General features: G+C 44.9%; 1 pseudogene; it reads left to right on the forward strand.

The window, feature by feature from the left end:
* The first annotated feature begins 584 nt into the window (after positions 1–584).
* On the forward strand, positions 585–10,778 carry LOC127510597 (protein NLRC3-like; annotated as a pseudogene).
* Positions 10,779–11,337: the final 559 nt, after the last annotated feature.

Here is an 11,337-nt window from a genome sequence, read left to right on the forward strand (position 1 = left end):
GCGAACCAGAACACTCCTCGGGGGTGAATTCGGATTGCTAGGCGCAAAAGAAGGAGATCTGTGGGCCCGTTCGATATCCAGGGTGAGAGAGTCTGCAGGCAGGTCTAGCAATTTGGGAATGGAGGAACGGAGAAATGGCGCGAGCGGACCGGAGCCTTCCGCTCCTTCTGGTAGGCCAACTATTCTCAAATTTTTCATCGACCTCTGTTCTCCAAGTCGTCCACTTTTGACTCAAGTTGTTCCACTTTAGTCAGTAAATTAGCAAGCTGGCCTTCGGCCACTGCTGCCGAGTCTTCCGCGGATGAAATTCTCCCTTCAGCCTCCGTTAGACGTGTCTCAATGCCCTCAATCCTTTCAGTGAGAGCCGCGAACGAATTTTGTAGAGACGAGACGGATCCAGCTATTCCCTCCAGCCGATTAGTTATTCATTCAAGACGAGAACCGTTGGCTTTTATTTCAGAAAGTACCAGCTCCATGTCTCATTGGGCCTCTGTTGCATTGGCGTTAGATCAAAAGAAAAAGACCATTCCCACCATGGGAATGGTCTTTTTCTTTGGATTTTTGTGAGCGTGTTGATCCGAAAATCAGAAAATCTTTGTTCAAAGTGGAATCAGACATAATTGAAAGTCTGTAAAGTTAATTAGAATGAAAGATTTGGAGGGAAAAATGTAAAATAAATGAATATTAGAGCGGAGCCGAGAACTCAAGCAGCCATCTCGCTCTGGGTCACGTGACGCCCCCCTGGTTGTCATTTCTGAGCATTACTACCTTTTCTACTTGCCTGTGTACTGACTTGGACTGTTTATTTGGATTCTGATTTCTGCTGCCTGCCCTGACCCCTTGCCTGTTTATTGTTTGTGCTTTGCTTGCTGCCTGCCTCGACCCATTGCCTGTCTATCGTTTCTGTTGCTTGCTGCCTGCCCTGACTACTGCCTGTTTACTGGATTTGTTCTCTGCTGTACTGCTATTTGTCTAATAAACTGCAGATGGATCAATACTCTTCTGACTCGTCACATATACACTAGGTTTCGGTTAATTTTTGTGACGGTTCACTTTTTCATTTCAGTGTCAGTTTATCTGCAGTAATGTCAGAGGAGCGAGGAAAGGACTCTCTCTCTAAGATGAGTCTCTCAGAGAAACACAGGTAACACTGCGTCTGTTTTCATTTTAAACTCTACTGGAGTTTGTTTTTCCTGTGAATAACAAAACTTTAAGCATTGTTTTATATTTGCAAATGCTTTACACAACTTCAATTTTGTACTTTTTAAATTAACATTGTCATTGACATTGACATTGTCTATAAAGCCCTGTTTGCTCTATACACAGTGCCGCAGTTAATAATTTGTTAATTACCTTCTAGACGCGACCACACTGAATTAATCCACATACATGACTTTGGTTTTTAGATCAAAATTATTGACAGACATTAGGAAACAAGTATACACTTAATTTAATTGAAGTCTGCTAACAAAACTGTCACAGATATTTCTGCTCTCCATTTCTGTCAATAAACAAAAACTTGACATGTTCTCTTGAATTACTCTTAGAGTATTTTTTTTCTTTGCATATTTCATCTCACTCATGTACATTAAAGAAATCGTTAAACCAGTGTGAGCCATGTAACGATATTTATTAGCTCAAAAGGGGAAATATTAATAATTAGTCATAACTCGTTATGATTAATTATAAATATTTGACTCAGTTAATCAAATGAACTTAATGTTAATTTGTTTTCTACCACTATTGGTTTTCAGTGCAATAGGTTTAGACGTTGAAGGATGTAATGTGTAATATTGTTACCTGAAAATTTCTGTGCACTGATATATATATATATATATATATATATATATATATAAAAAGGTTTGTTTCTGAACTGTTTTCTTCAAAAGAAAGATGTTCAAATCTTTAAGGGAAGGAGTGTAATAGATGTGCTGATTCACTGATATGTAAGCCACGCCCATTTGTATGTACGTGAGTTCTCCATATGTGTTTGAGCACTCAGTAAACAAGTGAACACGCAAAGCATGTGTCTGTCGTTCCTCTTTCCAAGCCAGCCTCAAATCATAATATATTACACTGTAAATGGTGTGAGTGTGTGTATTTCTGTGGAGGATTAGATAAAGACACGGATGTGTTTCAGAGACAGTTGAACCTCCTTTACTAAAGTGTTTTTCTCTCTCTCTCTCTGTCTCTGTTCTTCGTGTCATTAGTGTAAGATCAGGCTCACATGTGTCCAGCTCTGAGTCTCTGAAGAGTGACTGGTCAAAAGAGAAAGGACCAGACTTCAGTGAGAGAAAACCATCATCTAATAAAAGGTATTTTGTATGTTTACATTACATTATAGGGTTAGATTATTTGTCCACAGTGGTATATGTGATTGAACTTGACTGAATAAATCAATAAGTCACAATAAAACTCAATTCCTGGGAACCTTATGGAACTCATTCCAGAAACAATTACACAGACAGCCACAAGAAGGCTTTAAATTCACTATGGAAAATAGATCATGCAACTAAACATGTATACAGTTGCAAGAAAAAGTATGTGAACCACTTGCAGAATCTGTGAAAATGTGCAAAATTTTAACAAAATAAGAGAGATCATACAAAATGCACGTTATTTTTTATTTAGTACTGTCCTGTGTAAGATTTTTTACATAAAAGATGTTTACATATAATTCATAAGACAAAAAAAAAATTTTTTTTTTTTTGAATTTATTAAATTTATTTGACTGAATTTATTAAAATGACCCAGTTGAAAAGATTGTGAACCATTGATTCTTAATACTGTGTGTGGTAACCTGGATGATCTACGACTGTTTTTTTTGTTGTGTGATGGTTGTTCATGAGTCCCTTATTTGTTCTGAGCAGTTAAACTGAGCTCTGTTCTTGTCACGTAAGCACAGAGACAAGAAGGTAAGATCCACGTGCAGCTTTAATGGGGTAATCCAATAAACATAATCCAGGCAGGCGAGGGTCAAAGTCCACAGAACAGTCCATACAAAATAAAGCAAAACACAAACGGAAGCAGGTGACATGAAATTAAACCGCGATCACAAAAGCAAAAACAAACCAAGTATAAATAGACAGACACTGATGAGCAAACACAAAACAGCTGGTTGCAATGACAGGATAATGAGTCCGGGAAGTGTGTTATGGGAAATGAAGTCCAAGGGGTGAAACAAGAGTCCAGGTTGGAGTGCCCTCTAGTGGCCGATTAGGGCACTCTCACTAGTAATCATGACAGTACCCCCCCTCAAAGGAGCGGCTACCAGACGCTCCACCAGACAAAACAAAAAACAAAATTCTCAGGAGGGAGGTGGACTGGAGGAGGACCAGGGGGAGGGATGGTGGGCCAGGTCCAGAGTCCCCGACCGAAGGCCAGGGGGGAGCCGGAGGAACAGACCACGGGGGCTCCATGAAGGTCGGAGTCCTGGCTGAGTGCCAGGGCGGTGCTGGAGGAACTGACCAGGCGGGTTCCAGCAGGTCTGGAGTCCTGGCTGATTGCCAGGGTGGTGCTGGAGGAACTGACCAGGCGGGTTCCAGCAGGTCTGGAGTCCTGGCTGAATGCCAGGGCGGTGCTGGAGGAACTGACCAGGTGGGCTTCAGCAGGACTGACAGCCTGGGCGGCGGCGGCGGCAGGGCAGACGGCCTGGGCGGCGGCGGCGGCAGCAGCAGGGCAGACCAAGGGAGCTCAGAGACCACATCAGGAAGAACGGGCTGCTCATTGACAGGCTCCGAGGCCGTATCATGGAGAGCTGGCTGCTCTGGGACAACAGCAGGCTGCTCTGGGACAACAGCAGGCTGCTCTGGGACAACAGCGGGCTGCTCTGGGACAACAGCGGGCTTGGGCTGGTAGACTGTTCCAAAGTCAATAAAGTTCGGGTGCATCCTCCACGCACGCAGGACAGCCAGAACATAAAAAGTGAAGATAGCCCTCTTGGCCATAACAGGACTGACAAGGAGAGCGGGCTGCTCCGGGGCGGCAGCGGGCTCGGGCTGCTCCGGGACGGCAGCGGGCTCGGGCTGCTCCGGGACGGCAGCGGGCTCGGGCTGCTCCGGGACGGCAGCGGGCTCGGGCTGGCAGACTGGTCCACGATCAAAGGAACTGGAATGTATCCTCCAGGCCCGCAAGACAGCCAGAACATAGAACGTAAGAACAGTCCTTCTGGCCATGACGGGGCTGACAGGAAGCGCATGCGGGGCTGGAGCAGACTCTGAAAAGGCCTCCGGGCCTTGAAGAATGAAGGAAGCCTTCCTCCTCCTCTTCCTCCTTTTACGTGAGTGAGGCGGTGACTCAGTACCCACCTCCTCTGTGGGCTTTGGAGCAAACTCACGGACTGGAGCTGTCTCACGGGCTGGAGCGGGCTCACGGGCTGGAGCGGATTCACAGACTTGAGCGGACTGACGGGCTGGAGCGGGTTCCGGAGTGGGCCCACGGGCTGGAGCGGGCTGACGAGTGGACTGATGGGCTGGAGCAGGTGCTGGAGGTAACCGAATCTGCCCATTCTTACGCAGATGCAGGTAATTAGAGAAATTCCAGAAATTTAACCCCTTCACCAGCTCCATCTCCCACTGCGGCAGAGGGTCATCTAAGCAGTTATTAAATGTGTCCTTGAGGACCGCATCAGGGAGACTAAACCTCTCCGCCCGTGACCAGAACTTCTGGGTGAATGCCCGCACCTCCATACCTCTCTGGAGAAGTTTAGTCAGATCCTGGGGACCGCTCTGACTTCCCCGGGTGCTAGCCGCTGGCCGGAGTCTCCTGCTGCTGGATCTTTGCATGATCGCGGTTTCTGTCACGTAAGCACAGAGACAAGAAGGTAAGATCCACGTGCAGCTTTAATGGGGTAATCCAATAAACATAATCCAGGCAGGCGAGGGTCAAAGTCCACAGAACAGTCCATACAAAATAAAGCAAAACACAAACGGAAGCAGGTGAAATGAAATTAAACCGCGATCACAAAAGCAAAAACAAACCAAGTATAAATAGACAGACACTGATGAGCAAACACAAAACAGCTGGTTGCAATGACAGGATAATGAGTCCGGGAAGTGTGTTATGGGAAATGAAGTCCAAGGGGTGAAACAAGAGTCCAGGTTGGAGTGCCCTCTAGTGGCCGATTAGGGCACTCTCACTAGTAATCATGACAGTACCCCCCCTCAAAGGAGCGGCTACCAGACGCTCCACCAGACAAAACAAAAAACAAAATTCTCAGGAGGGAGGTGGACTGGAGGAGGACCAGGGGGAGGGATGGTGGGCCAGGTCCAGAGTCCCCGACCGAAGGCCAGGGGGGAGCCGGAGGAACAGACCACGGGGGCTCCATGAAGGTCGGAGTCCTGGCTGAGTGCCAGGGCGGCGCCGGAGGAACTGACCAGGCAGGTTCCAGCAGGTCTGGAGTCCTGGCTGAATGCCAGGGCGGTGCTGGAGGAACTGACCAGGCGGGTTCCAGCAGGTCTGGAGTCCTGGCTGATTGCCAGGGTGGTGCTGGAGGAACTGACCAGGCGGGTTCCAGCAGGTCTGGAGTCCTGGCTGAATGCCAGGGCGGTGCTGGAGGAACTGACCAGGTGGGCTTCAGCAGGACTGACAGCCTGGGCGGCGGCGGCGGCAGGGCAGACGGCCTGGGCGGCGGCGGCGGCAGCAGCAGGGCAGACCAAGGGAGCTCAGAGACCACATCAGGAAGAACGGGCTGCTCATTGACAGGCTCCGAGGCCGTATCATGGAGAGCTGGCTGCTTGGTGATGGCCTCAGTGACTGTATCAGGAAGAGCAGGCTGCTCTGGGACAACAGCAGGCTGCTCTGGGACAACAGCGGGCTTGGGCTGGTAGACTGTTCCAAAGTCAATAAAGTTCGGGTGCATCCTCCACGCACGCAGGACAGCCAGAACATAAAAAGTGAAGATAGCCCTCTTGGCCATAACAGGACTGACAAGGAGAGCGGGCTGCTCCGGGGCGGCAGCGGGCTCGGGCTGCTCCGGGACGGCAGCGGGCTCGGGCTGCTCCGGGACGGCAGCGGGCTCGGGCTGCTCCGGGACGGCAGCGGGCTCGGGCTGGCAGACTGGTCCACGATCAAAGGAACTGGAATGTATCCTCCAGGCCCGCAAGACAGCCAGAACATAGAACGTAAGAACAGTCCTTCTGGCCATGACGGGGCTGACAGGAAGCGCATGCGGGGCTGGAGCAGACTCTGAAAAGGCCTCCGGGCCTTGAAGAATGAAGGAAGCCTTCCTCCTCCTCTTCCTCCTTTTACGTGAGTGAGGCGGTGACTCAGTACCCACCTCCTCTGTGGGCTTTGGAGCAAACTCACGGACTGGAGCTGTCTCACGGGCTGGAGCGGGCTCACGGGCTGGAGCGGGCTCACGGGCTGGAGCGGATTCACAGACTTGAGCGGACTGACGGGCTGGAGCGGGTTCCGGAGTGGGCCCACGGGCTGGAGCGGGCTGACGAGTGGACTGATGGGCTGGAGCAGGTGCTGGAGGTAACCGAATCTGCCCATTCTTACGCAGATGCAGGTAATTAGAGAAATTCCAGAAATTTAACCCCTTCACCAGCTCCATCTCCCACTGCGGCAGAGGGTCATCTAAGCAGTTATTAAATGTGTCCTTGAGGACCGCATCAGGGAGACTAAACCTCTCCGCCCGTGACCAGAACTTCTGGGTGAATGCCCGCACCTCCATACCTCTCTGGAGAAGTTTAGTCAGATCCTGGGGACCGCTCTGACTTCCCCGGGTGCTAGCCGCTGGCCGGAGTCTCCTGCTGCTGGATCTTTGCATGATCGCGGTTTCTGTCACGTAAGCACAGAGACAAGAAGGTAAGATCCACGTGCAGCTTTAATGGGGTAATCCAATAAACATAATCCAGGCAGGCGAGGGTCAAAGTCCACAGAACAGTCCATACAAAATAAAGCAAAACACAAACGGAAGCAGGTGACATGAAATTAAACCGCGATCACAAAAGCAAAAACAAACCAAGTATAAATAGACAGACACTGATGAGCAAACACAAAACAGCTGGTTGCAATGACAGGATAATGAGTCCGGGAAGTGTGTTATGGGAAATGAAGTCCAAGGGGTGAAACAAGAGTCCAGGTTGGAGTGCCCTCTAGTGGCCGATTAGGGCACTCTCACTAGTAATCATGACAGTTCTTCAGAAAAAATCTCCAGGTCCCAAAAATTCTTCAGTTTTCCACCATCTTTTGCATATTTGAACCCTTTACAACAACCCTTTATCTCCCTTATTTTGTTACAATTATTAACATTTTCACAAATTCTGCAAGTGGTTCACATACTTTTTCTTGCAACTGTATATCCATCCATCCATCCATCCAACTGTAGTCATAAATGTACAAATGCACAGCTATACTGCATTTAATTAATATTTGTAACGTTAAACCTTTTCAAATGAGATTAAAGTATCTCCTGTAGTAAAGTGTTTCTCTCTGTTCTTTGTGTCATTAGTGTAAGATCAGGCTCACATGAGTCCAGCTCTGTGTCTCTGAAGAGTGACTGGTCAAAAGGTGATCCACCAGAATTCAGTGAGAGAAAAACATCATTCAGTAAAAGGTATTTCATGTGTTTCTAATTTTTGGTCCCATGTTGACTGTGTTAGAAAGTTGTATCAGTGAATAACAACAATGAAACATTTTAGATCAAGTATTTATCAGAGTATTCACAGGCAATGTTTTTTTTCTCTTTCTGTAATATTTTGCCTGGAAAATCAATATTTTATTTGATATATTTGATTACAGGCTTCAATATGAGACATTAGACTCAGACGTTCAGACTCACAGGAAACACAAGAATTTCAAAGACAATCTCCTGTGGATCTTCCAGGCAGGAAAACACATTTTCATAAATGTTTAATATTTATTGCAAACAAGTATGTTATTGAACAAAGAAATTTAATTTGATTCCTCTTGATTACTTATTTTTCCTTTTAAGCGCACATTTTTTTCTTTCTATTTGTTAAAATAAAAAACAGAAAACTGCTGGTTAGAAAGTTAGTCTTTTAACTGGTTTTTTTTTTTTTTTCTTTTACAGATATTATAATTATTGACTGAGTAGTGTGGATCTTGACCAAGTCCAGATATACAATTTGGTTTAAATTGTGTTATTCTGTCTTTTTTTCTTACTTTTGTTTGCAGGATCTTGAGAGCAAAATAATCACGTTTCTGAAGAAAGAGCTGGAAAAGTTTAAGAAAATATTACAGAATGAGAACACACAATATTTTGTGAAGGATATTAATGAGAATGGATGCAGTATCAAAGCAGCAGCTCTTGATCTCACACTACATTACCTGAGAGAGATGAAGCAAGATGAAGCTGCTGATGCTCTAGAAGGTCAGAGACTCATAACCATCTGTCTAATTGTCACTTATAAATGTAGGAGAGAAAATTAAGACTAAAACTATCTATTTTTTTGTTCCTGTGTTAAGATGAACTGCGCTTCATTCATCAGCTCAAATGTAGCCTAAAGAAGAAGTATCAATGTGTGTTTGAAGGAATTGCGAAGCATGGTGACTCCACACTTCTGAATAACATCTACACGGATCTCTATATCACAAAAGGTGGCAGTGAGCAGGTCAACACTGAACATGAGGTAAGACAGCTTGAAGTTGCTTCCAGGCGTCATGAATCTCAAGAGATACAGGTTGAATGCAGAAATTTGTTTGAAGCACCGAAAGAAGACGAGAAGATCCGAACTGTACTGACAAAAGGAGTTGCTGGCATCGGAAAATCAGTCTCTGTGCAAAAGTTTGTTCTGGGCTGGGCTGAAGAAAAAGAAAATCAAGATATCAGCTTCATATTTCCTCTTCCATTCAGAGAGATGAACTTAATGAAGAAAGAAAAACTAAGTTTGATGGACCTTGTAACTCATTTTTTCCCAGAGACAAAAGGACTGAACCTTACAAGATGGAATCAATCCAAAGTCCTATTCATCCTTGATGGATTGGACGAATGTCGCCTTCCTCTGAAGTTTGATCGTAATGAGACGTGGTGTGATGTATCGTCACCAGCCTCTCTGGATGTTCTCCTAACGAACCTCATGAAGGGAAATCTGCTTCCTTCTGCTCTCATCTGGATCACCACCAGACCAGCAGCTGCCAGTAAGATTCCTCCTGACTGTATCGACCGGCTGACAGAGATACGAGGATTCAATGATGCACAAAAGGAAGAGTACTTCAAAAAAAGATTCATGGATCAGAATCAGGCCAACACAATCACTGATCATGTTAAAAAATCAAAGAGTCTATTTATCATGTGCCATATCTCAGTCTTCTGCTGGATTTCAGTCACTGTTCTCGAGAATATTCTGGAGGAAAAAAGAAATAATGATGTGAAAAATAATCAGGCTGATGAGATCTCTAAAACACAGCTGGAATCTAATATTGAAGACACTCCCAAGACTCTGACACAAATGTACACACACTTTCTCCGCTTTCAGATCAAGCAGAGCCACCGAAAGTATGATGGAGAATACGCAGCAAATGTTTCCTGGGATAAAGATGCCATCCTTTCACTGGGGAAACTGGCATTTCATCAGCTGGAAAGAAACAATGTGATCTTCTATGACACAGACCTGGAAGCCTGTGGAATTGACGTCTATAAGGCATCAGTGTACTCAGGCATGTGTACTCAGATCTTTAAGGAGGAAACAGGGATCATACTTGGTACCATGTACTGTTTTGTTCACTTGAGCATTCAAGAGTTTATTGCAGCCCTTTATGCACATCTGTTTCTAGACCTCAACAAGACAAGTGTGTTAGATCATGAGTCTACAGAACAGGAAAACAAAAATGAAACCATGATTGATTTACTCAAGACTGCAGTGGACAAGGCGCTTGAGAGTGACAATGGACACCTGGACCTTTTCCTTCGCTTCCTCCTTGGTCTATCACTCCAGTCCAATCGACGACTCTTACGGGGTCTGTTAACACAGAAAGACGACAATGACCAGAGCAACAAGGAAATAGTTCAGTACATCAAGCAGAAATTAGAAGATAATCTGCCTGCAGAGCGATCCATCAATCTGTTCTACTGTCTGAACGAACTGAACGACCAAACTCTGGTGAAAGAGATTCAGACCCACCTTAGCAAAGGAAGTCTCTCATCTGGTGACCTTTCACCTGCCCAGTGGTCTGCTTTGGTATTTATGTTGACATCAGAGCTATAGCTGGAGGAGTTTGAGCTTCAGAAATTCAAGAAATCAGACGAGTGTCATATTTGATGTACACATTTTAAAATGGACTTTCTACCAAATATTTTTTATCAAGTTCAAATTCTTCTTTTTCATATAATTTTTTTATTATTTCAAATTTAGTAAATATTAAGTAAAATAAATATTAATTTAATTTCAGCAATTGTTATATATATTTTTACTATCTTCAAATATATAGGAGAGGTTTTGGTGTGGATGCGTGTGTGGCCCATACACACAGGATAGCTGTGGCCACAGTTGTAAGTGCTGCACATTCTAGAGACTGGCATGGCAGCCATCTCGGCTGAGGGCTCAGGCGTGGCAGGCATAATGTGAACAGCCTCAGACTTGACCGGCATGATGTGAACAGCCTCTGGCTGGGCAGGCATGGCATGAACAGTCTCTAGACTGGCAGGCATAATGCGAAGAAACTATAGTATGGTATAGCGGCCATCTTATCTAAAGACAACAAATCTTGAGACTGGTCTCTGATGTGGAGACCATGTTGTGAACAGTCTCTGGCATGGCAGGCATGGCGTGAATAGGCCTTAGCATGCAGGGGCGGCGCTAGATCATTGACAGGGGGAGCTGGGCAATTACTTGTAAATATGCGCAAAAACGTTTTATTTTTTATATGAATAATAAAATAAATATGAGGAAAACTCACCCACTTAATTTTTACCATTTTATTACATTATTATTTGATTGTCAGATTATTTTAATCTCTGTTTATTGTCCCGAATCGTGCCTCATTCTCAGTTTGTCCTTTTCACTCATTGAATGCATAAGCCTATGGGAAAAGAGTCATGAACATGAAGCCAATCCGTTCACAAAAACTTCTCCCAATTTTACTTCTGTACATGGCTTTTATACATGTTCAGGGGGTGGTGTAGCAACTGTCCAATGAGAATATACAGTTGCAAGAAAAAGTATGTGAACCACTTGCAGAATCTGTGAAAATGTGCAAAATTTTAACAAAATAAGAGAGATCATACAAAATGCATGTTATTTTTTATTTAGTACTGTCCTGAGTAAGATATTTTACATAAAAGATGTTTACATATAATCCATAAGACAAAAAAATAGCTGAATTTATTAAAATGACCCAGTTCAAAAGTTTGTGAACCATTGATTCTTAATA

Source organism: Ctenopharyngodon idella, chromosome 4, assembly GCF_019924925.1.
Source record: "Ctenopharyngodon idella isolate HZGC_01 chromosome 4, HZGC01, whole genome shotgun sequence".
Taxonomy (NCBI): domain Eukaryota; kingdom Metazoa; phylum Chordata; class Actinopteri; order Cypriniformes; family Xenocyprididae; genus Ctenopharyngodon; species Ctenopharyngodon idella.